The 24,976-nt window shown below is 54.9% G+C and overlaps 1 protein-coding gene across 1 annotated transcript in view; it reads right to left on the bottom strand.

Moving 5' to 3' along the window:
* The window catches only part of GRIK4 (glutamate ionotropic receptor kainate type subunit 4), a 448,264-nt gene extending 424,099 nt beyond the window's left edge, over window positions 1-24,165 (bottom strand). The window contains 1 exon segment of the mRNA XM_067751346.1: window positions 23,987-24,165. The gene's annotated coding sequence lies outside the window, so the exon portion shown is untranslated.
* Window positions 24,166-24,976: the final 811 nt, after the last annotated feature.

Below are 24,976 nucleotides of genomic sequence, written 5' to 3'. Positions count from 1 at the left end.
TCTGTTCATGCTATTGGCTCTGTCTGGAACCCCCTTCTTCCTCTTCCCCACTCAGAAAACTCCTATTCATCCTTCAAAACCCAGTTCAGTGTCATCTTTTCAGTGAAGCATGTCCCACTCCCATCCTGGATAGAATGATTTATTCCCTCCCTCTGGTCCTATAGTAAGCTGTCTGCACTACACAATATCATAACTGGTTAGATCAGGCTTTATAAATAGTGCAAGATTCTGGAACAGGGGTGTAGGAGCCAGGCAGCTGACAAAAAATAGCAAGAAAAAAGTTTGCAGATTATTTGGGGCTTTCACTTAATTCATTCATTCCATACATACTTATTTAATGCTAACTGTATACCAGGGACTATTCCAGATACTGGGGATTGAGCAATTAACAGAACACAGAAACCCCCGCCCTCATGGAGCTTACATTCTAGTGAGGGGAGATAGACAATCAACAAAACAAATAAGTAAACATACTAGAAGGTAGTAAGGAGAAAAGATGGGAAGGGGCAGAGAGCACAGGGGAAGGACAGGGATGTTTCGCCGCAGGATCCTGATCTCTGAGACTTACGCTCAGTTGCCACTAGAAGGTGCCAACCAGAATGGCAAAGAGGGTGTTCCTTTAACTTCTCACGGAACTTGGCCCGGGTCTCAGAGAAAATGCGGGCCCCTCGGCTGTCTCATTCCTACCTCTAGCGGTGGCGATGGTGCGCCAAGACTATTCCATCAATTTGAGGAGGCAGATGCAGATTAGAAGGGCCGGCCGACGGCACAGCTGGAACTGACCCACAGCCGCAGTGATGATAGCTAACATTAACTACCCACACGGGTACGCTGCCCAACACTTTACGTGGATTATCCCTTTGAATCCTCCCAGGTTTATAAGGTGAGTGCTATTATTATCCCCCTTGTAGAGATGAGAAAACTGAGGCTCGGAGAGGTTAAGCATCCTGGCCAAGGGCCCATGGCGTCTAAATGATGAGACTGGGACTCAAACACGGGTCTGTCTGACGCCGGGGCCACTAAACCCCTCAAGTCATTAGTCTAGAGCTGCCGAGAGTCTTTTTCTCTGGGTCCCTAAAACATGCCCAAGAGCAGAGACAAAGTACACCAGGAGGGAGCAGGGGGGACTCTCAAAGCCCAGCCCTGTTCCAAGGAGGGAGCCTGGATGGTCCTGGGGTGGCAGCGGGGCTCCTGGACTAGGCATTCAGTTCTGCAGCCAGGATGAGGGGCTTGGCTGACGGGAGGGGCTCCCAAGCCAGGCCTGACCAGGTGCTTCCCTCCTGGGCTCCCACACGCCTCTCCTGCCTCCCCAGACTCAGCCCAGTGTTCCCGAAACCACGTCCCATCCTTCCCTGCTCTGGAAGAGGGTTTCTCCACGTCCCTCGCAGTACGGCCAAGTTACAGCACAGACACATCTACCCAAATGTAGGTCACACGACTCCTGACCATTGTTTCATCTTTCCCCAAACCAGCACCGACTGCACAACTTGTACCGCCTCTCTCCCCAGCTGCCTACTGAGCCCCGTCACTCCCTAAATTCCTGTGCCTCGGAACACAGTGGGTCACTCACCCCTTCATTCTCCAGGCCCAGACCCGCTCCACACCCTCCAGCAGAGTCTTCCCTGCCCTGATTGGCCTGAAATTCATGGCCGATTGCCTCGCTAACCGTAACCCCGAGCCCTCCTAGCCCGCCCTTGTCCTTCGATCACCCCTGTCCTACCAAACCCCAACTGGCCAGCTTCTTCCCTCCCGTCTCCTCAGCAGCTTCTCAAGGCTGTCAGAACAGTGTGGTGACCGTACGTGCCACCACCCACCCCGACCTTCAGTGCTGCTCCGTGACCCTTGGGACCCCGGTCTGCTCCCTCCCCCTTCTCCTACAGGCTTTCCCAAACTCCTCCAGCCTCTCCCCTACCACCTACCCCCTTCACACTCCAAAAGCGAGTTTGCCTGGCCTTCCTTGAGACCATCAAGGCCGTGGCAAGGCCCCGATGCCCCCACCCTGCCTTTGGTCCACCCTTGCCTCCTTATTCTGGTTCCCACTGAGGGGAAGCCCCTCCTGCCCCCGGGGGCCCTTCCTGGGCTCTGTCTCTCCCTACCCCCTACCCCCTGTGTGCTGGAGCTGGCCTAGACCACCCACAGACTAGGCTGTGACACCTCTTCCCAACTCTGGATTCAGTGACATCATGCTGGTAGCTTCCGTGGGTCACAGCAAGAGTATTCAGACCATGAGAATCAGCAAACGCTGCACAGCAGGCTTCCCCCACAAGACCCCTTGTCCAGCACCGACCAGCTCACCACGGGACTGAAGCTCTCCCAGGGTGACCAATCGTCCCAGTTTGCCTGGGACCATCCTGGGTCTTAGTCTCGAGTCCCAGGCATCCGGGACATTTGGTCACCCGCCCCTCTTCACAGTAAACCGTGCTCAGGTCTCCCTCAGGTTGGAGGGGCTTCCCAGGAAGCTCCGCCCCTGCCCAGGACGCCTCCTGGTCTCTCCTCCCCTCTCCTGCCAGGATACTGAGACCACCTATTACAAGTCCTCCCCTGTCCTGCCCGACTCTCCTCCACTACTGCAATCACCTCCTTCCCGTGCCCCGCCCAGTCTCCTCCCTGCAAGGTCCCCAAGGGCCCCTGAGTCGCCAAATCCCTAAGCATGATTTGCCCTTGCCTTACTCACTGTGCCTTTCTGCAGCGTTCCGCACTGTGGACCATCCCCCCACTTCCACCTGGGCTCCTGTGATACCTTTCTCTCCAGGCTGTCCTACCTCTGGCTCTTTCTTCCAGTCCCTTTCGTGGGTGGACTCAGGCCCTCAATGTGGGCAGGCTCCACCACCCCATCATCAGCCTTCCTCTCTTCTCACACTAAACATTCTTTCAAGGGGAGCTCATCCAAACCCGTGCGCCCCCCATTTGCCCCAGTTCCAAAATCTGCATCCCCAGCCATTGCCTCTCTCCTGGGCTCTCGGTGTGTATACTCAGCTGCTTGCTGGACATCTCCATGTGGATGTCCCTCAGTCACTTCAAATCAGCTAGTCTACAAGGGGACTGAATCCATCACCTTCTACTGCAATCTAGTCCTCCCCTGTACACCCTGTCTAGTGAATGACTCCCAGCTGCCCCAAATGAAGATGCTGAGATTACAAATGCTGGAGAGGGTGTGGAGAAAAGGGAACCTTGCGCACTGCTGGTGGAATTGTAAATTGGTGCAGCCACTATGGAAAACAGTATGGAGGTTCCTCAAAAAATTAAATATAGAACTACCACATGATCCAGCAATTTCACTTCTGGGAATACATCCAAAGGAAATGAAAACACTATGTCAAAGAGATACCTGCACCCCCATGTCCATAACAGCATTATTTACAATAACCAAGACATGGAAACAACCTAAGTGTCCATCGATGGATAAATGGATAAAGAAGGTGTGGCATATATAACGTATAACTGAATCACTGTGCTGTACACCTGAAACTAACACAACATTGTAAATCAACTATAGTTCAATTAAAAAAAAAGATGTGGCATATATAAATAAGGGAATATTATTCAGCCATTAAAAGAAAAATAAAACAGAGGCGAATCCTGCCATCTGTGACAACATCGATGGACCCTGAGGGCATGTTACTAAGTGAAATAAGTCAAACAGAGAAAAGCAAAAACTATATGATCTCACTTATATGTGGAATCTAAAAAACAAACAAACAAATCAAAATTATAGAAAAGGAGATCAGATTTGTGGTTACCAGAGGTGGGGAAGAGGGAGGGGGTACTGGAAGAAAATGGTCAAAAGGTACAAACTTCCAGTTATAAGATAAATAAGTACTGGGAGTGTAACGTACAGCGTGCTGACTATAGCTAACACTGCTGTATGATATATAGGGAAGTTGTCAAGAGACTAAATCCTAAGAGCTCTGGATTTAAGGAAATAAAAAAAATTTTTTTTACTTTCTCTTTTTACTGTATCTATATGAGATTATGGATGCTAACTAAAGTTACTGCAGTAATCATCTCATAATATATGTAAGCTAAACCATTACGCCATACCCCTTAAACTAATACAGTGATGTATGTCAATTATATCTCAATAAAACTGGAAAAAACAGAAAAACAAAAAAAACTCTGTCCTATTAGAGTAACTCCTATTAAGAATTCTGTTAGCCAATAAGCCTTACAGTGACATTTAGAGGGCCTGAAGTACCAGAATGCTTTTTTTTTATTAAATCATGTTTAGTTAGTTTCAACTTGTATCTCGTCTGTGTTTTGGAAAACATGCTATCAACGAATAATGCTAGTGAGTCAATGGTATATCAACTTACGGTCTTCAAGATTCGTGCCACAGCTGAGTCTTCTGGTCAGCAGAATCAGCATGTTGCAGCTAGAAGGGATTCCTTTCTCATTTTAGGGAACGCCAGTGTGAGGTCTTTATATGATAAAGATATTTTTATTGATTGGGGAACTGTGATATTGGGATTTATAATAAGAAATATATATGTCTCCATTTCTGGCACAGAGCTCCTAAAAACCCTGGAATTTCCTAAGTGATGAGAGTGAAAAATTATCTTTTGTTATGTTAATGAGGTGATGTTTGGACCCCACCTGAGGATGGGGACTGGTTGCCAGGAGATCTGACCAATAATTAGAGGGTTCCGGGAGAGGGGAGGGACTGGAGGTTGAATCAATTGTCAATGGCCAAGGATTTAATCGATCATGACTATGTAATGTAACTGCCATAAGAAGCCAAAAGGACAGGATTCGGAGAGCTGCCAGGTTGGTGAACACGTGGAGACTTGGGGAGAGTGGCACCTCTGGAGAGGGCATGGAAGACCCTCACCCTTTCCTGGTACCTCGTCCTCTGCACCTCTTCCATCTGGCTGTTCCTGAGTTACATTCTTTAACGGGTAATCTGGGAAGAAAAATGTTTCCTCAGTTCTGTGAGTTGCTCGAGCAGATTAATCAACCCCGAGGAGGAGGTGGTGGGGAAACTCTGATTTATAGCCAGTCAGTCATCCTGCGTTAGAGGGGGTCGTGGGAACCTCCATCCTTAGCCAGTGGGTCAGAAGCACAGGTAGCAGCCTGGGCTTGCCGCTGGCATCTGAAGTGGAAGATGGTCTTGTGGGACTGAGCCCTTCACCTGGGGAATCTGATTCTGTCTCCCAGTAGATGGTGTCAGGATTGAGCTGAATTCTTCAACACCCTTTTGGTGTCTGAGAATTGCTTGGTGCTGTGAGGGAAAACCCCTCCTCCTCCACACATTGGAAATTACTCTCAGAACACCAAAAGAGGAACTGTAACAGGTAATCATTTGACTTTTGATGAGACTTTATCCATGCACTTTAACAAAATAAATTTTTGTAAACTTTTGGTTAAAAAAAAAATCTAAGTCATCTAAACACCTGCCTTCACCCACCGTCCCTCCGTCTCATCCAATCAACCCCTAGGTGTCCTGCAGATTCTGCCTGCCCCGTGTCTCTCGAGCCCGTGCCCGCCTCTGTGCCCGAATTCCCCCGCCTTAGCCAGCCCCCAGCCCTTCTCGCAGGGTCACTGCCCCGCTCAGGAGCTGCTCTCTGTGCCTCCAGTCTGGATCAAGTTCCACCCACCCTCCCCACTGCAGCTAGAGGGATTATTTCTAAAAACAAACCTGATCAAGCTATTCCTCTGTTTAAAATTTCTCAGTGGCTCTCTGTTGCTTTCAGGATAAAGTTAAAACTTTTCAAAGTACACACGTAAGACCCTCCATAATCTGGTTCAGCAAGGACACCCCAAGGTCACTGACCCGTCCCTTGGTGTAACATCCCTGGGACAGTCACAGCCATGAGGCAGCAAGATGCTGAAGGAGGTGGCACTCCTGAATCAGACACCTGAGGTTCCCGTCTCTGGTCCCTTCACCAGGACAGGTGGGATACAGCCTCCGCCACCTCAGTCATTAAAGGAGGTGCCAATGGCACCTGCATGTGGGGTTTGTTATAAGGACTAAACTAGATAATCCAAGGAAAGCCCTTAGACACTGCCCGACTCTCAGTGTGTCTCAATACAGTATCATGGTTGTAACTATTATCAGTACCTGGCCTGCCTCTCGGCCACCTCTCCCTCCAGGAGCCCAGCCATCACTCGCTGCTCGCTCTGCCTGGGATGCCCTCTGCCAGGCTAACTCCTCCTTGTCCTTTGAAATGCAGCTCAAGCTGTTTTGCAGGCACTGCTCCTCCTCCAGGAAGCCTTTCCTGCTGCCCACATCTGATTTCAGTGTCCTCTCAATGTCCCCATGATCCCCTGCCTTGACCATCACGCTGCACTGTATCAGTTGTTCACTTCTCCATCTCTACTACAGAATGCTGAACTCAGGAATTTGTCCCCTGTGTGCTGATCACAGGGCCTGGCATAGAGCTAGTGCCTCGTTGAATGAATGAATGAATGAATGAAGCAGCAAAACCAGGGCTCATCCCCTAGGTCTCCTGGCCACTTCCCTTTCCACTCCTTTCCAGAGAACATCTCAAAGCATTTAAATCCCCAAAAGAAACGCACCAAGCAGACTCCGTCCTGGGTCTCCAGTCGAGGAATGAGTCTTGGGAATCCACTTGGGAGGGACTAAGGGCCACAGGGAGGCCAAGGTTGGTGCCAGAAAACAGAAGATGCTTATCACGAAGCCAGTGAAATGAAGCTCAGGTTGGGGTGCGGGGAAGCAGCCCACATTAGAGAAAGAAAAACGAGGACAAAGCAAGCAAGCTATTTCAGCAGTCGACGGAGACTCAGGGGGGAAGGACAGAATAAATCAAACCCCTGACAGGCAGTCAATGGATATTCAATTAACAGGTATAATATTACTAATCTACACAAAATGTCTAAGCAATACCCATTCTCCCCGCTGCCAAGACCTTGCATTCAGTGCCTCCCAGCTGTTTGGACTTTCCCTGCTAACACTGCAGGGCCACCAGGCCCCGGTGCCCACACCTGCGGCAGACCCCATGGCAGTGCGTCAGCCAGATCAAAAGGCGCTGGGGTGAAGGGTGGGCCTTCGCGAACACTCGGAGTCTGGCCTCAGGGCTGGGGAAAGCGGCAGGGCCACTGGGGAGGAGAATCGAGGATTCAAAGAGGCCAAAGTCAGAATCAGGCAACCATCTCTGCATCTACAGCCCAGGAGTCCGAGCAGCCCCAGGCCCCAGCTTGGCCTTTGGGCGTCTGGCTCCCCGCAGTCCGTGGTGCTTGGAAGGTAACATGCTGGCCGGGGGCATCGAAGTCTTTCTTCCTGCTCAGAGCATCCGGAGATGGGGCAGGAGGAGGGTCTCCATTTGGGGGTAAAAGAGAGGAAGGGGGATGGTAGCCACGCCACAGGGACACCCCGAGGTCGCTGACCCAACCCTTGGCATGGCAGCCGTGGACCAGAACCTTGAGGCAGCAGGATGCTAGAGGAGCCAGGCAGAGCTCGGGTCTAACCATGACCTTGGGCAGGCCCCTCACTGCTCTGAGCCTCAGTTTCCTGCTCCAGTAAAATGGGATAATACTGGTGCCCACCTCAAGGCTGGCTGAGAACTGGAGAACACGTGTGCGGAGTGCTGAGTCCACGGTGCTGGCGACTCTTGCACCAAAGCACTGATGTGGGCGGCGCTGCAGAGCTGGTGTCCGTGGTGGGGGTGGGGAGGGCAAAGGGAGGGGGCAGGGGAGGCAATGCCACTCCTCGTCCATCACTGCTGATGGATGCAATCTGAAAAATGTTGCGGGTACTACCTAGACACGCAAATCCCAAACCCCCTCACATTTTCTAAGCCCTGCAAAAGCCCAGCTTTAAGCAAAGCCATTTCTTGAGGAAAGCATGAGCACTGTCTTCAAATATCTGAAAGGCTGTCATATAGCCCTTCGACTCACACAGCCCTGTTTTCCCCCTTGATCCTATGAAGTGAGCCCAGTGGGTCTCATCACCCCCATTTGATAGATGAGGAAACTCAGTCACAAAAAGGTTAAATGAGTTGCTCAAAGTCACACAGTAGCAGGTCTTATCTTTCTTAAATTATATTTTTTCCAGCCTGCGATGCTCCTGAGACACAGCAGGACAGATGAATTACAGGGACAGAGGTGCTGTCTATCGTAGGGGAGAGGCGTGGTCTGAGTCCCCTCCACTCCCCAGGGCCTGCTGTCTCTCTTCCTAATTCCCAGGCACCGTGGAGCCTCTATGTCCCTTCATTTTTCTTACAACCTTCTTAGGTCTCTGCCCTGCCCGCAGGGCCCATCCTGCTCTATAACTCAGGTGTCAGAAATGGAGGCACGCATCGGATGGCAGGCATGGGACCTTGCAGGAAGCGGCTTTCCAAATTACAGATTTTAAGCACAGAAAACCGAAATAGACACTTGAGAGTTATTCCCCCAGCCAACAGCTACCTCCTCAGCCTGGAGATGCTGCCACCGTTGGCAAATGCGCTTTCAACAAATTTTAACATGCAGATTAATGACTTCTCGAACTGGACCAGGAAAACGACTAGGTGTGGAGAGCTGCCCCCCAAAATAAGCCCTCCCATCCCCCAGCCCAGTAAGGAACCTGCAATGGCTTAGCCCCCCTGTCACTCGTCTCCATCCCGGCATCCTCTCCCCACAGGCCATTGACCAATTCATTTGCTCACCATTATTTTTAAAACTCAAATTTTATTAGCAGTGCAGCATGAGTAATAAATAATAATACGCTGTTTGCACTTGAGTTAGCCCTGCCCGTCCTGAGACCACAGGGCTATTTGTCAAAGCCAGACTTCCTCCCCACCCGCACTCTGTGGTCGGGACACAGGCCTTCCAAGGTCACGGACTCTCAGGGGCCAAGCAAGGACAGGGGTGTGCTCTGAGGACTCACACTTTGGGGTTCCCTGACTCCTAAGCAGGGCATTGAGCTGCCTGGAAGGAAGAGCAGCTACAGTGGGGCTGTAATGGTAGAAAAAGAACTGGATCCTAGCCCTGCTGCTTACCAGCTGTGTGACCTGGGGCATGTCGACTTAACCACTCTGAACTTCCGTTTCCTCATCTGTAAAATGGGCCAATAACACCCACCTCTCAGGGCTGCTAGGGGGATCAACTGAGAAACTGGATGTGAAAGCACCTAAAAGCAATTTGCACACAGTGGGGACAGTAGCTGGGGGGGAGACTTCTCTCCACCAGGAGTCTAGGCCACCTGAAACCACCTCCATCCAGTTCCATGGAAGGACAAAGGATGGGCAGCACCTTTCCTGGTTGCCCCCAACTCCCGACAGGGGGCTGACACATTTGAACTTCCAGGCACATTTGTGGGACACTCTGATGCAGCATCTGTGTGCAGATGTCAGGAACTCAGCACTGAGCAAAACAGATGTGGCCACTGGTGCCCACACTGGGCTCTAGACTCCTGCCTCTACAGCTGTTTGGGGGCTCAGCCTCAGCTGGAGGGAGTCATGGCTAAGGGCATTCTTCCCAGGGCAGGTGGACACAGCAGCTGGGCTCCCAAACTGAAGCGCTGGAACCTCACCCCTCACTTTGGTGCTCAACGGCCTCACTTCTTTCAATAAACATTCAGCAAGATCCTCTGTGTTAGAGGCTGTGGCACAAAAGTGGATGTGACGGCCCAATCCAATCCCTGGCTTCTCAGAGCTTGGTGCCCAGCGGGGGAGACTGAACAATGAACAGGCCGTTACAGTGCAGTCTGGGGAGCGCTCCGAAGGGAAGGAGAGCAGGAGTGGGCGGAGCTGCAAGAGGGGCCCCCTTAGGCTGCAGGAAGCAGCAGGAAAGGGCTTCCTGGAAGAGGAATGGAGAAGCAAAAGTAGGAGAGGAGGTGGAGGAAGGGGTTCCAAGCAGGTGAACAGCATGTGCAAAGGTCCTGAGGCAGAGAGTCAACTCTACACTGGAGAACTAGAGCCAGCACTGCAGACTGGTACTTGCTACATGGAAGGAATCCCTAAGGGAGGTCCAGAGGAAGGGTCCTCATAGTCCCTGCCTTCAGCCAGCCTCCAGGCAAATAGGGGTGACAGGACCAACGTACTAGAGATAGACTTAAGATAAAAACAATCATAAACAACCAGAACTTGCTAGTGTGTTTACTCTGTCCACAGTGTTTATGTACCTCCTTGCTGAGGGCTGGGATGTAACCATCAAGAGCTGAAGGGGTGGGCTTCCCTGGTGGCGCAGTGGTTAAGAATCCACCTGCCAATGCAGGGGACACGGGTTTGAGCCCTGGTCCGGGAAGATCCTATATACCACGGAGCAACTAAGCCCATACACCACAACTACTGAGCCTGTGCTCTAGAGCCCACGAGCCACAGCTACTGAGCCCGCGTGTCACAACTACTGAAGCCCGCACGCCTAGAGCCCGTGCTCCACAACAAGAGAAGCCACCGCAATGAGAAGCCCTCGCACCACAACGAAGAGTAGCCCCCGCTCGCCGCAACTAGAGAAAGCCCGCATGCAGCCATGAAGGCCAAAAAAAAAAAAAAAAAAAAAGAGTATGTGAATTATATCCCAATGAAGGTGTTAAAACAAAAAAAAAGAGCTGAAGGGGTTTATCAGGGCAGGCCTCCCAGAGGAAGTGAGCGGCTCTGCTGGCACAGAAGCTGTCTGCCCTCCAGCACCCTGAATGATGCTACCAGGCCCTCGTTTTCCCATGTGATTGGAAACATTAGACAACAATAAGGCTTTATCTGCTTTGCCAGTTGCATTTAAACGCAAACACAATGGCATCTCTCTCCCACTAGACAAGGGCACAGGGCAGGGCTGCTTAGTCTGAGCTCTGCTGACTTGCTTAGCCAAAGAATAAAGGCAACGAAAGTGCCTGACTTCCCATCTTCCTCCCAGCCCCCAGTCCACCCCGGGAAGAGGCAAGTGTGCCCCCCACTCCTCCTGGCACAGCCTCTGGGGGTCGGTGAAGGAATTTGCATTATGCAGAACAGCTCCCTCTTGCCCTGGCTGCTGGGAGGAGAAATACTGCCATTGTCCCTCTTACCTGGCAGGGATCTGCCCTGGAAGGTTTCAGTTGAGCAAGGCATCATTTGCTTCGGACCCCCCACATAGTCCCCTCCCCTCCCCACCCCGCCTGCACGATCTAGAGGCTCTCCAGACAAAGGCGTTCCTCTGGTTCCTGCTTCCCACTTACTCCCATCCTGGAGGCATCTCCAGATTGGGACCAGCTCGGGAACGGTGCTGTTCTGCATCTTCCACCACAAGCTGCGGGCCAGTGGGGCCCTGGTACCTTCAAGTTAAAAGATAACACAGACCCAGGAACCACCGCCCCCCCCCCCCCCCCCCCCCGCCCAACCCCAAGTTAGCCGAGGAAGGAGTCAGGGCAACATCTATGTCCTTCATGCTCTACCGAGAGGGCTGCTCTGGAGTCAGACCCAGCCTGTGCCCACCTCTGCCCCAGGCTGGCTGACTTTGGACGACTTATATAACCTCTCTGAGTCTCAGTTTCCCCACTTGTAAAATGGGGGCTGTGGAAGGATTAAATGAGAAAATGCATGTGAAGTGATTAGCACACAGCCTGAAATATTCCACAGAAACCCGCTACGATTTCTATTAACGTCATTCCAGGTCTCCTCGTGGACATTCCGTCAAGTGTCTGGCTGTTAAAACCTGGCCATTCTAAGCATTACAAGCACTTTTTTAAGAAAAAGTTTTTAAATTGAAGTATAATGTACGTACAGAAAAGTGCATATAAGTGTAGAGCTCAGTGAATTTCCCACAGAAACAGCTCTCAGATAAAGAAAGAGCATTATGAGCATTCTAGAACCCTCTGCATCCCCCTTGTCCTCTTCCAAAGGTAACCGCTACCCTGACTTTTATTACCATAGAGTGCTCTGCCTGTTCTTGAATCTTATGTAAAGTCGTACAATACGTACTGAAAGTACCTGACTTAAGAAGCCCTTCCATAGATGTTGTCCTATTTGCTCTTCCCCAAGCCCTAGATTATGTGTTTTATTATCCCCATTTTATTGCTGAGCAAACAGAGGCTTCAGACATAGTAAGAGACTTGTCCAAGGCTGCAGAGTAAGTAAAGAGGTGGGGACTCTAACCCCAGGCTGGCCAAGGCGCTCTGCTGTCATCTTTCTACCACACCAGGCTACTTCCCATACATCACACCAGCCCACCCTCCACACCAAGCTCCAGGAAAGTCCCCTCCTCCAGGAAGCTTCCTGGGATTGCTCAGAGGAGAGCCATCAGCCTGTCCCACTCTGCTCATTTCAGCCTGGACACTGGGTCTTAACACACGGCTAACTGGGCATGTCCCTGTCCCTGACAGGTGTGTGTTTACTGCCTCCTGTGGGTTTGCAAGACGTCTCTGCCTGTCTCTTCTCCACATGGGTCTTGGGATCACAACTCCCAGAGGGCAGGGCCTGCTCGCAGGCTCATTCCCTGCCCTGCCCAGGACCGATGGGGCTGGCTAGCAGCTAGGGAGCATGGGGGCACCAGTGGAGAGGGAGCAGTGGAGCAGGGCACTTGCTCCCCTGGTGTGATAAGAGACTCCTGGAGAGCCAATCTAGTGAGAGGCGTGAGACAAGGAAGAACCAGGGGCCAGGGCACCCCATTTCGAAGGCTGATGATGCAAGTGATGTGACCTCGGGCAAGTTACTGCCTCTCTCTGAGTCTTATTTCCCTCACTTGTAAAATGAGCTGATTGGACTAAATCCGACTTGACATATTTATTGCACCCTGTGCCCCTGGAAGACATCCCAAGTCAACCCAGGCCCCATCCCAGGGAGCCAACGCTCAGACCCAGACCCTTTTCAACCCAGCACTGCAGGCACCGCCACCAATCAGCAGAAGTGGGCCAAGGAGGAAACCCAGCAGACACCACTGACCACAGCCAGCACCAGGCAGCCCACGTCACTGGGACCCTGCATCCACGGGCAGCACCTGACTGTGCCCCAAGATCCAGGGGCTGAAAGGTCACGCCCCGAATCCTGGGGCCCTCCATCCCCACAAAAGGCAATTACGTTTTCCTAGGTCCTCTGCCCCACTGTCCTTACGCCCACCCTGCCCGCGGCCCTTCCACGTTAACTCTACCAGGAAGAAATGAGCTCTGGAGGCATGCCGTCCCTGGCTCCCACTGCGTGTGTAGGGGAGCACCCCTGGCGCTCAGGCCTCTGCTCCCAGAGCCTCCTCCTGACTCACAGGAGCGGCAGTGTCCCCACCCTGAGCTAAAAGTCAGAGGTCTCCCCGCACGTGCCACCCCCGCTCCCACTAGACACCCCCGTCCAGTCCCCCTCAGCCCCTGATGCCAGGCTCAGTCGGGTTTGAGGAGGGGTTGAAGTGCTTGGGGCCACGGTCCAGGAGGACCAGGGCTGCCCTTTGTACTGGTTCGGCTCCATCACGGGTTGTGTTAATCCCACTATCCACCGGGCAAATGTGCTTTGAGATCTACACAACTGACTCTTTGGTCCCACACGTTTTTGAGCTGAAGCAGCCCATCCAAGCTTTCCAGAGCCAAGGCTCACTGCTAGCCCTGGGCTCTACCATCCAGGGCCTCTGCTCACAAGGGGCTCCCCAAAGAGGCCATTCATTCAACAAATACGTATTGAGCACCTACTATATGCTGGTACCATCCTAGCTGTTGGGGATGCAATGCTGAGAAACAGACACAGGCCCTGTGCCAGTGGAGCTCATGTCCTGGGGAGACAGACAATGACCTCTGCTGACCTCCTTGAAGCATATGACTGTGGCCTGGCTGGCTTCATGGTCACCTGCCCTTGACCCTCCCCGAGGTGAGCCGTTTAAGTTCCTCCCCTACGGGGACTGGAGGCTCAGGCAGAGACACCTACTGGCTCCTTGGAGAGGCACTGACCCCTAGGAGAAGCCACAGGTATAGAAAAAAGGGGCAATGCTATGGTCCAGCTGTGTGACCTCTGATTACCCGGCTCTCAGAGCATCCGTGATCTCCTGGGTCAAATGGAACCAATAATCCCTACAGTGTAAGTTGCTGTGAGGATTTGCCAGGACATATGAGGATGGACACTTGAGACGTGACAAGAGGGACATGGGACAAAGGTCCACCCCAGTTCCTGAGGCCCAAGGTCAAGCCCTGAGTGACCCCCTCTGCTAAGCCCTCCCCAAAGAGGAGCTGAGGGGAAGAGCAAGCCCACGAGCCGCCAGCCTGGCTGGCCTCACGCTGATGGACGCGCACTTCCTCAGCTGACTTCCCACTACTCGCCTCATGCAATTGCCTTGTTTGCTTCTGACCTGCAGCCTACCTGGCAGATCTCATGTTCCAGCCATTTACTCTGGACTCTGGCAAGACTCTTGCTTTTCAAAGGAGAATGGTACAGTGCTACTTCCCATACTCACCCAAACCGGGTGACTTTCTCCACCTAGTTGCCTCCCCTTAGACTTGGGTCATCTGAACTTTTCGGCCCTCTGGTGGGGCGTCTGCAGCAGCACCTGGCCTCACAGGAGCTCGAAGGAGCAGGTGGTCACCTTGGTCCTCAGTCCCCTGCCCCCAGGATCTGAGGCCCAATCCATCATCTGACAGATGCAGAAGATACTTCCACACACATTTAGTAAAGGCCCAACCCTGGGGGGCGCCCACCCAGTGCCACTTGGTGGCCGTGCCTGCCACCTACGAGGCACTCGGGCAATGTGTGCGATACATGGACATGACCAAGCATCGGGCATCATGGGTGAGCCTTGAACAGAAACCCAGGAAGAAGAAGGCTTTGCTTCTCGCTCACGAGGTATCTTCACACCCCCAGGACTGGAAGGAGAAGAAGGGTAGAAGTGCCTCACGGGGCCCCAAGGAAGGCTGTAGAACAAGGACCCGCGGGAAGTAGATTTGGCTCCTACGAGGCAAAACCTTCTGGTACTTTTGGAAGAGAATCATTAGCATTTCCTGAATACCTTCTACAGGCCAGGCAATGTGCTGGGTGCTCCCACGTGCTCCCTCATTAACAGCTTCCCCGGGGAGGGATGGCCTGCCTCACGAATGGTCAAAAGCACGGCCCAGACTGCAGAGTTTATACCCAGGCTCCACCGCTTACTGGTGTGTCACCTTGGGCAAGCTATGCAACTCTCTGAGCCTCAGCTTACTCATCTGTAAAATGAGACGATAGTCCCTACTTCATAGGGCTGTTGGAAGATCAACTTAATACATCTCAAGCAACTAGAACACAGTAAGTGCTCAATAATGTTAGCTTTCAGAGGATGAGGAGGGACTTCCCTGGTGGCGCAGTGGTTAAGAATCCGCCTGCCAGTGCAGGGGACACGGGTTCGAGCCCTGGTCCGGGAAGATCCCACATGCCGCGGACCACCTAAGCCCGTGCGCCACAACTACTGAGCCTGCGCTCTAGAGCCGCGAGCCACAACTACTGAGCCCACGTGCCACAACTACTGAAGCCTGCGTACCTAGAGCCCGTGCTCCACAACAAGAGAAGCCACCGCAATGAGAAGCCCGCACACCACAACGAAGAGTAGCCCCCGCTCGCCACAACTAGAGAAAGCCTGCGCACAGCAACAAGACCCAACGCAGCCAAAAATTAATTAATTTTTAAAGCAAAGTATTATTAACAAATGTTTTTTAAAAAAAGAAGATGGGGAGGAGGGGGAGGAAGAGGTAGCTGGGGCTAGATAACTAGCCAGGGGAGATTCTGTCTGTGGACACGAGGAAGGCATAGGTAGGATGCTGACTGAATGACCTCAAGTTCCTTCCAGGAATAAGATTCCATGATTCATTTAATCTCCCTGGGTTTCAGTTTTCCCAGCAATAAAATAGGCACTATCATTCTTGGACAAATGTTGCTTTATTCTGTGCAACGTTCTCAACCTGAGGAAGAGAAGGTGTGCCCTAGGACCACTGCTTCCACCATCCGCACAGGCAGCGGTGGCCTTCAGAAGGCCTCAGGAGTCCTGGACCCTGATCCAACCTCTCAATCCCTAACTCTTGTTTTTGGCTAGTTACTGAAATTCTGAGAGTCTGGAATGATAATTCCTACCTGCCCCATCTACGTCACAGGTTTGTGGCCCTGTGAGATCCTTGGGGGAGAAGAAATCACCAAGACATCACAAGTCTCTGCATATGTGATACCCACCAGGAAGGGGCACTGGCAGCCTCAGCTCAAGGGCCAGTTGTGCTGATGGAGGTTTGAGGTGGGGTGTGGGCCCGGTGACAAGCTCCACCCACGACCTCCGCCAGGAAATGACTCCATGGGGGCCTTCTGCCCCCGCAAACGTACTCTAGCTCTCTCTATGCCCGAAAAAGTCTTTGCTGCCTCTAGAAAGAGAGATGCCCAAACTCCCCCCGTCACCACCCTTGCTGGGGACGGTCTTCTGCTGTGATCTTATGAACCACACTAGGCCAGGGAGATGCTGTAAAGATCAGTAATAACCACACCGTAACAGCAGGGTGCCTTCAGATTTTTTCCAGGCTCCACGATGCTTCTGAGAGTCCAAGACCCCAGGGAGATCCCCCGATACTCTGGGCAGCCATGCAGAGCAGCCTGGACCGGGGCCCTGGGGGTATAGTGAGCACACTGACCCTGGCTGGTCTGGGCAGGGTGAGGCCGAGGACCTCGCGGGGTCCCGTGTCACCTGAGCTCCATCACGCTCAAACTTTTCAGCTCACGAGAGTCTTGTGAAGGCTTCGCGTGGCTGCCTCCTCTGGCCTCCACCCCAGGCCCTCGCCTGGATGGCCTCCATGTTGGAAAAGACTGGCACACGATCAGGTACCGCTGCAGAAGCTCTGTTGGGGGTGATTTTTAATCGTTCCCCCAGTGTTGCCAGTGTGCCCTTACTCAGGGGTCAAAGGAATCAGGCCAAGGGAAGACAAGCACCGGAGCACCAAGAGTCCACTGCTCCCTTCCATGCCTGGCCTCCTTGCCTACAGGATGGGGAAGAGAAGTAGTGAGGGAGCCAGAGGGGAGTCTAGGAAATTAGGGGAGAATCAGTACACATTTCACATACATGTGCATGTGTGCACACGCGTGTATGTATCCACACACGCACACAGAAATTTTAGTGTGAAATCAGACCGCCTGGGTATAAATTCCAACTCTGCTTCTTACTAACTATGAGACTTTGGGCCAATGAATCACGTGCTCTGAATCTCAGCCTCCTCATCTGTAAAATGGGTGTAATAACAGTACCTTAAAGTTACTGAGAGGATGAACTAAGATCCCATATGGAAAGCACTGTGCATCACACTTGGTACGTAATAAGCAGTCGATAATTATTAGCTGTTATTATTGTCATTGGTGGTGGTGTTGTGAACTAACTTGTCCACTTAACAAGTATATCCTGAGTACCTACTATGTGTCAGCCACGTGCTAGAGACAAAAACCCAAGGCTGTATCCCTGCCCCCAAGGAGTGCACAGTCTGCTGCCTTAAAGAACAAGATCATTCTCCTTCTTAGTTCTAATCGGATCTTGTTTGGATGCCGAGATGGGACCAAATGATTTGTAGAAGTCTCTCTTTTCCAGCCTCTCACTCCCGTGTGGAGGGCCACGAAGCCCAGTGAAAAGGATGCCCCAGCTCTGCCACTCCCCGCCTTATAACCTGGACAAGTGACTTAAGCTCCCTGAACCTCAGGGCCCTCCTCTGTCTGCAGTTTGGACTGAACTCACTCTAGACTTCTCTGATGATTTCAAAATATGCCCCTGCTGCCTCCCAATAAGGCCTTCCCACCCTCTCACCGACCTTGCCAGGGATGGTATTCTGTAACATCTTAGGAACTGAACAGGGCTGGGAGAGACTCTGTAAAGATGAAAACGTAATCGTACTTCTAACAATAGCAACTGCAACCATTTAACAAGCACTTAGAGCACCTGCTGAGACTTACAGAGGTGGGCACGTCGCTCCTCAGCCCCTGGCCAACACCACACGATGGGACTGGAAGACCTGGGATTGGATTCCCGTGCAGTCTGATCCAGGAGTGGCCACCACCGCCCCACACAGCCTCTGGGGGAAGAACAGGCCCTGCTCAGGCCACCCGACAGGCAGAGAGAAGCAGAGAGCTGTCCCCAAAAGATGACAGCAGCACTTCATCCCTAAACCCAGCCTCCCCACTCAGGGGCCCTGCCAGGCTGGACAGCAGAAAGGGCCTTGGCTGCCCCGGCGCCTGCGATGTGTCCATCCCCCTCGGCTTCTTAAACTTCTCCTTCTTATGAAGTGCGCTTTGTAGCCGGCCTCTCACGTACACACCGTAACCTCCTCTGGGCTATTGACTTCTCATCTTATTAAATCCGCAGCTTTAAGTCTGGCCCTTAAACTCCAATTCTAGGTATGTGTTTTCTCCACAGCCACTCTCCCTGTCCTGGGGGGTCACACCCCTCCCTGCTCCCTCCTCCGGGGAACCTCTACTCCACGTGATTCTCTCACTGAATCGGGAACCCATGATGTCGAGTTTATCGTAGGCCCCAGATTGTAGAGAGAGGAACCTGAGGCAGCGAAAAGTAGCCTGGATTTCCCGTTTCCAAGCCCGTTCTCCCCCACGGGTCCACAGCATACCTCCTCCCCACCCAAAATGCCCCCCGAGACTGTGCACACCCAGCTTCCCTTTCAGCCTCTCCATGGCCAAAACATCCCCCCAGCACCCCAAAAAGAGATAACCACCGACACCTGGTTTTCTCTGCTTTCTCTGAGCAAACCGCTCCCTGAGAAAAGCAGAAGGAATGAGAAGGCAGGGGGGGGGGGGGGGGGGGGCTTCAGGTGAGGGGCGGGGCTAACCCCAGGTGAGGGGCGGGGCTAACCCCCCCGGTGGGGGCGTGACTAACCCCCAGGTGAGGGGCGGGGCTAACCCTGCAGGTGGGGCGGGGCTAACCCCCAGGTGGGGGGCAGGGCTAACCCCCAGGTTGGGGGCAGGGCTAACCCTCAGGTGAGGGGCAGGCCAGTCTCAAACCCAGGACTCAGTAACAAAGGGAGGCCTACCAGCCTCTGGACCCTCGCTCCTTCCAGCATCCTGGGGAACAGGCAGGTCCAGCACTGAGTGGGGGGCCATGGCGGGGAGGAGAGAGTCACAGAGATCAATGCCCAGTGTGACGGAGGAGCTCGGGAACCCTCACTCCCAGCGGCTGAAGGCCCACCCAGCCTTCCTCTCCCCTCCTCACCCACCGTGTTCTACAAACTTATCTCTGCAACAAACACTTACTAAACACGAGTTGAGGCCACTTAAATAAGACAAATATTTATTTAGCAGCCGCTCTGTGCAAGGCAGTTCCCCTGGAGGTGACAGGCACACTAAGTGCTGGGCACAAGGGGCCCAGCACCAGGAGGAGAGGACAGAGCGGGCTCCTAGGAGGCTGGGGAGTGAGATCCAGGCATCAGAACCGCCTGGTACCAGCCCTGTGGGCAGCCCATGCCCCTAGGCACTTGCCCTCGCACAGACTGGTGGGCTGCTGTCCAGGACCCCACGGCCACCCAGGACGACGCCCCATCGCCCTGCTCACAGCACGTCTGGGAACACACTTCCCAGCCTCCCTCAGACCCCCAACCCCACCCTGGCCCCCGTGTTCCCGAAAGCGTTGTTGCCATCCTCCAGACCGAGACTAGAAATCTCTGGAAATCTCGAAGTTTCCTCCGACACTTCCTGCTCCCTCATCTGCGAGCCCAATCTGTCAGCACATTCTGCTGCTCCGTGGAAGTGTCGCTCAAGTGCACCCCCATGCCGTCACCACCCTCCAGGCCCGCACCCCCCTTCAGGCACCGCTCTCCTCTGCCCAAGGATCCCGAACCCCTTTTCCTTGGCTCTCAAGGTCCTGCAGCCTCGAGTTAGCTCTGCCCCAGCCCTGCCCCGCTTCCTCCCCGAAGACAGGACCCTGCCTCACCTGCCCCGTCCCTCTGCCCATCACCCAATCCCTGGGACACCCCCTGTCCCCACTTGACCTGTGCAGCCCCTCCTCGCCGGGAAGTCCTTCCTCCCATCCCTGAGCTCCAGCCCTGTCTGAACACCTGCTCATCCGGAGGCCACTGCGAGTCCACACCCATGCCGCACGTGCCAGCCGTGCCCTCCTGTGCTCTCCACTGCTCATAACCCTGCCGAAGGAGGCCCTGCCTCCCCGAGGTGCTGGTAACCACACCCCCATCCCTGCTGGGCTGCATGGAGATGACAGAGGTGCTCAGCTGTTTAAAGAAAGCCTGGGACGTATCTTTTTATAAAGAGCCTCTCCTTCCCTTTTTCAGGCCCAAGTCTAGGGGAAGGAAGTGGGGTTCTGGAGCCCTCCCTGGTCTGTGACATGGCACGGAGTGGGCTACACCTACACCACAGGGCCCCCTGTGAACCCCCTTCCTCACCTGTAAAAATGGAGATGATCACGTCTAACTCACAGGGTCTCGGGGGTGACTGAGTGAAATGAGCAGACTTTGCAGGCGGTATAACATTAAATTGATCCTCTCCTTCCTTCCCATCATTACCTCAGCTGGTACTGTGGTTTAAAATGTTTTTTTCATATTGGAGTTGCTACCTGTAAGGCATACCCTATTTTATGTAACCAAATATTTTTATCAAGTACCAACTATTTCTTAGTTCCTACTATGAGCGGGGGCCGATGTATGGGGTGCTGAAGGACAGGGCTTGCTCCATGGGAGCCAAGGATGTGAAAAGGCACCAGGCAAAGGCCTTGCTCCTCAGGGGACCTGCCGTCCAGGTGGGGAGACAAACAGGGACAGGTAATTCTCCAGAGCAGGTAGGAGCTGGGAGCTAAACCACAGAGGCAGTGTGGGAGGAGCCACCGGGGATGCTCCCCGGACACCTCCACATTCCCATTCTGCTCCCATTCATGCCCACAACAACCCTTTCAGGCAGGTGAGATTACCCCCATTTTACAGGTGAGGCAAGTGAGAGGTTAAGCAATTTGTTCAAAGTCACTCAGGGAGTGACAGCAGAATAGGAACCCCAGGTCTACCCAGCACTTAGCAGCTGAAGCTGCCTCCACTTCCTGCTGGGACGGAAGGCCAAGATGGGGGCGGGGGGGGGATCCTTCCCAGCCTGCACCTTGCGTGGCTCCAGCTGCACCTTGAAGGCTGGGAAAGATGTAGTCGGGCAGAAAAGAGAAGGAAAGGAAAAGGCGAGGCATAGAGTGTCTGGGGTGAGGGGGCAGAGGGTCACGTCCAGAGGCACAGTCAGGGCCAGCATGTGGACGTCATAAACTCCAGGCCACAGTCTGGGAACTCTCTCCAGAAACCCGGGGCCGCCGACGCTCTGGAGACCTGGTCACATGTTACAAATACCATCCTTTGCAGGAAGGCAGGTGTGGCAGCCGGGTGCCTGCAGGCTGCCCAGGGAGAAGGGTGTGTTACCATAACCCAGGGGTGAGCCACTGGAGCCCCAAATGGGACAGTGGCCGGGGAGAAAGGTCAGGCTGGGCACCAGTGGGATGGGGGGAGCCGTGGGTTCCAAGGTGACCAGACCACGTGCCTGGGAGAACCTGGAACTCTCTGCAGGAGGGGGTCAAGAGGAAGCGATGCGCTGGGGTGAGGGGGGCAGGGCACCGGAGCAGCCAGTCTACGGGCAGGGAGAATGCAGAACCAAGGACCAGCCAGCCCCCAGAGCGGGGAGAGGTGCTGAGCTGACACTGGAGAACGTGAGGGCTCAAGCACGGGATATGGAGAGGAAGGGCTGAACAGCTGAGACTTTAAAAAGCAACAAGTAGTAGCACAAGAGGCCTGGGCTGGGAGCCCAGAGGCCTCAGGTGTGGCTGCAGAGCCTTGGACAAGTCACTTAACCTCTGTGAGCGTCAGTTTCCGGGGGATCAATAACAGCTCCCCGCAGGGCAGTGGTACAGACAAAATGCTTGTCTGGTTCAGATCAAGTGAAGTAAATTTTTCTAAAAAGCATTTGGAAAACTGCAAAACTCAGTCCCCACATAAGGGATCCGTACTATGCAGAAGCAACAAGAGATGTTTTCTTCCCACACATATTCCCTGCCACTACCCACTCGCACCAGCCACATGGCCAACGGCTTCCTACTCGCTGTTCCTCCTGTTTTCCGCACAGCTTTTCCCCGTCACCCAGGACAGGTCATCCTGCCCTTCTTCCTTCCTTCCTTCCTTCCATCTCGGTCGGGCTGAGACCCACACCGGGGGCAGCTGAGGCCCACTGTCCAGGAGGCCTTGCACCCCAGCAGCTGGGACCTTCTCCCTGGAGCTTCCACTTCTCCCTCACCATGCAAAGTTTCCTTTCCATCCTCAGGGAAATCCACACTGGACAGCCAGACCAAGCAGCAGACCCAGTCTCTAGGAAGAACTCTGAGTGCTGGGGAAAATGCTAGCCAACGATCAAGATGCCTAGGGAGGTGGGGTGACAGGGAAAACAGAAAACCAGAACCTCCTTTCAACCCCCCTCCACAAACAAACCCAGACACTGTAATGTGTGCATATGAGATTAACTCTCCAAAGGGTCGTGACCTTGAGGAACACATCCAGCCAGCGAGGAACATAACAAACCTGATTAATGAAGAGGCATGGGCTGCAGCTTCAGCAAATACGAGCCTGATGATGGCCAGCGGAGTTCCCGGGGCTTCCTTTCCGGGTGGGACCGGAGCACAGCTGACCTCTCCCCGGCCCTCGCCCCATCCCATGAGCACAGACACTTAGGGAGCAAACAGGACCAGATTTCTCTCTCAGGTGCCCACTGCCAACCCAGGCATCCTCTATCCCAGGGGATACCACGCCTGCCGTTGGCAGGTGCTCCTGGAAGCATCCCTGTCTCCCAGGGAGCTTAGGTGAAGGTAGTTCTCTTCGTTCCTGGCAGGTCTCCGGGCTCTTGGCCAGTCCTGGGACCTCTCGGTCTGGTCTTGACTAGCACCCAGTGCCTGGCACAGGGGCCCAGCCAAGCCCAGAGGGCCCCTCCTCTTTCCAGACAACCCAGGCCCTTGGGAGACATGCCCAGGAGAGCCACTGGAGGGAGGCAGGGAGGTGGCACCTTGTGGCATCACCAGACAACAGCACCAGGAGGAAGATGGCAGCATAAAGTAGAGATGCCAAGAGCTGTGCAGCCAGAGGTCCGGCGGGAGGGAAGCTCGGCCACATTGCCCCGCCACTGCCAGGCCGGCGGCCCAGAGGGCCCAGGTCCTCCCCTGCCGCGACCTCCCCAGCCCAAAGGCCAACTCTCCCCGGGCTCCAACTCCTCCCCTCTCACTTTCCTCAGCTCAAGGGAGCCAGAGGCAGAGACACAGGTGCTCTCGCAGCCCCAAAACCCCTGTCCCAGCTGTCGCAAGCTCGCCACCAACCCTGGCCAGGTCTGAGCCTCTCACCGCTCTGCCAGTCCTCACTGGGGAGGATCTCAGGCAGCTCCCCTCCCCCTCTCCTCGCCAGCCCCCTCCTGCATCATACGCCCAAATGCAGGTCTCTAGAGTTTCTCCCTCACTTCCCACTCGGGTGAACTAGGGTGGGATGGGTAGGAGCCTCATTAGTCCAGGAAGAGAGGGTCATTTCTCATAGGACGCTATTCCCCCGAAGCGAGACGGCGTGTAGGGTGGGGAGGTGGTGACAGGAGTCCACGGAAGGGGCCGGGGGCAGTCGAGGCAGATGGCAGTGAGGAAAGGCGGAGGGGGCTTCGTGGGCTCCGGGCTGGGATGGGGCACAGGAGCCGGGGACCGAGGCGACCGAAGAAGCGGAGGGTGACGAGGTGTGGGGAGAAGCGCGGGGTGGGGAAGGGGCCGTCATCCATGCAGGGGGCAGAGGCAGAGCTGGGAGTTGTACAGTGGCAGGGGGAGGACCAGAGCGGGAGGACCGCGAGCCCGAAGAAGGGATGCGGAGGGAGGGAGATGGGGATGGAGACTGGAGGAACTACGGGCGCAGAGCGATGGGGGTTCGGAGCCTGATGGGGAGACGCAGGGACCGGAGTGCAGGGGACAGGCTGGCTGAAGGCGGGAGAGGGAGGGAAGGGCGCAGGGAAGGGGGGTGGGGGCGGGGGCAGGGGAAGGGTGCGGGGCCGCGGCCCCGGAGGGCAGGAGAGGCAGAGACGTCAGAAGTAGGGGATCCGGGCGCGCGCGGAGCTCCGCGCGGATGGGACGCGGGGGGCGCAGGGGCAGCGCAGGTGCGGGCCTGGGGCGCCGCGGCGGGCCCTGCCCTTACCTGGGCGGCTCCGCACTCCGGGGGCTGAGCTGGGGCTGGGCGCTGCTCCGCTGACGGCCGGGCTGTTGTTTCCCTTTTTTTTCTTCTTCCGCAGCAGCCGCGGCGGCTCCAGCGCGATCCGCTGGCAGCTGAAGGCAGAGTCTGTGTCCGGCTGCGAGCGAGCGTGGAGCCGGCAGCGCGGGAGGAGCGCGGTCGAGGCGCGGGGCGCCGCCCGGCGGGCAGCGCGGGAACTGCGACGGCCCGCGCACGCCAGCCGCGGGGGCGCCCCTTCGGGGCCCGCGCGCCGGGCCGCCGGGCCGCCCGCCCGCCCGCCGCCTCTCCCGGCGCGCCCGGGGCCCGTGTGCTGGAGGAGGGCAGCGGTGGCGGGGCCGAGCGGCCAGGGGCAAACTTGCCGCCGCCCCGGGGATGGACCGAGGCCGAGCGGGAGGCGCGGGGCCGGGGACGCGGCTCCGGGCAGGGGCGCGAGGGGCGCGCGCGACAGAACAGCCGCGGGACGAGGTGTGGGCGCTGCGTTTGATCGACCTCTGGGGGACCTGGGCGCAGCCCGCATCCTGCACCGCCCTGCGCAAAGGGGCGCCCACCCCGGCACAGAAGAGTTCGAGCCCGGCCTGCTTCGGCGGGCAAAGGACGCCTCCTGGTGGGGCTTTCGGGAACAGCTCGAGGGACGAGCGAGCTGGTTACTGGAGACTGTGGCCTCAGTGGTGGCGAGAATGGAGAGCGCGAGGTCTCAGGGAGAGAAAAGACTAAATTGTTCCAGGAGTTTGGAGAGAGACGGCTTGTATTTAGTAGTTCCAGAGCACTATTTTATGAATACAAACATCTTTGGAGGAGCCGTCATCCTCATGTCACGGATGAGAGCCCCGAGGCTCGGAGAGACCAAGGGACCAGCCCAGGAGCCCAGGGCTCCACGTGAACAGCGCAGCGAACGGCAGCACCGGGAGGGCAACCAGGCTTTCTGACACGCGGTCGTGGCTCATTTTACTGTGTCAC

Source organism: Pseudorca crassidens, chromosome 9 (genome assembly GCF_039906515.1).
Source record: "Pseudorca crassidens isolate mPseCra1 chromosome 9, mPseCra1.hap1, whole genome shotgun sequence".
In the NCBI taxonomy this organism is placed as follows: Eukaryota; Metazoa; Chordata; class Mammalia; order Artiodactyla; family Delphinidae; genus Pseudorca; species Pseudorca crassidens.
The sequence above is the reverse complement of the archived record's forward strand: the minus strand, read 5'-3'. Positions and strand labels throughout refer to the sequence as shown.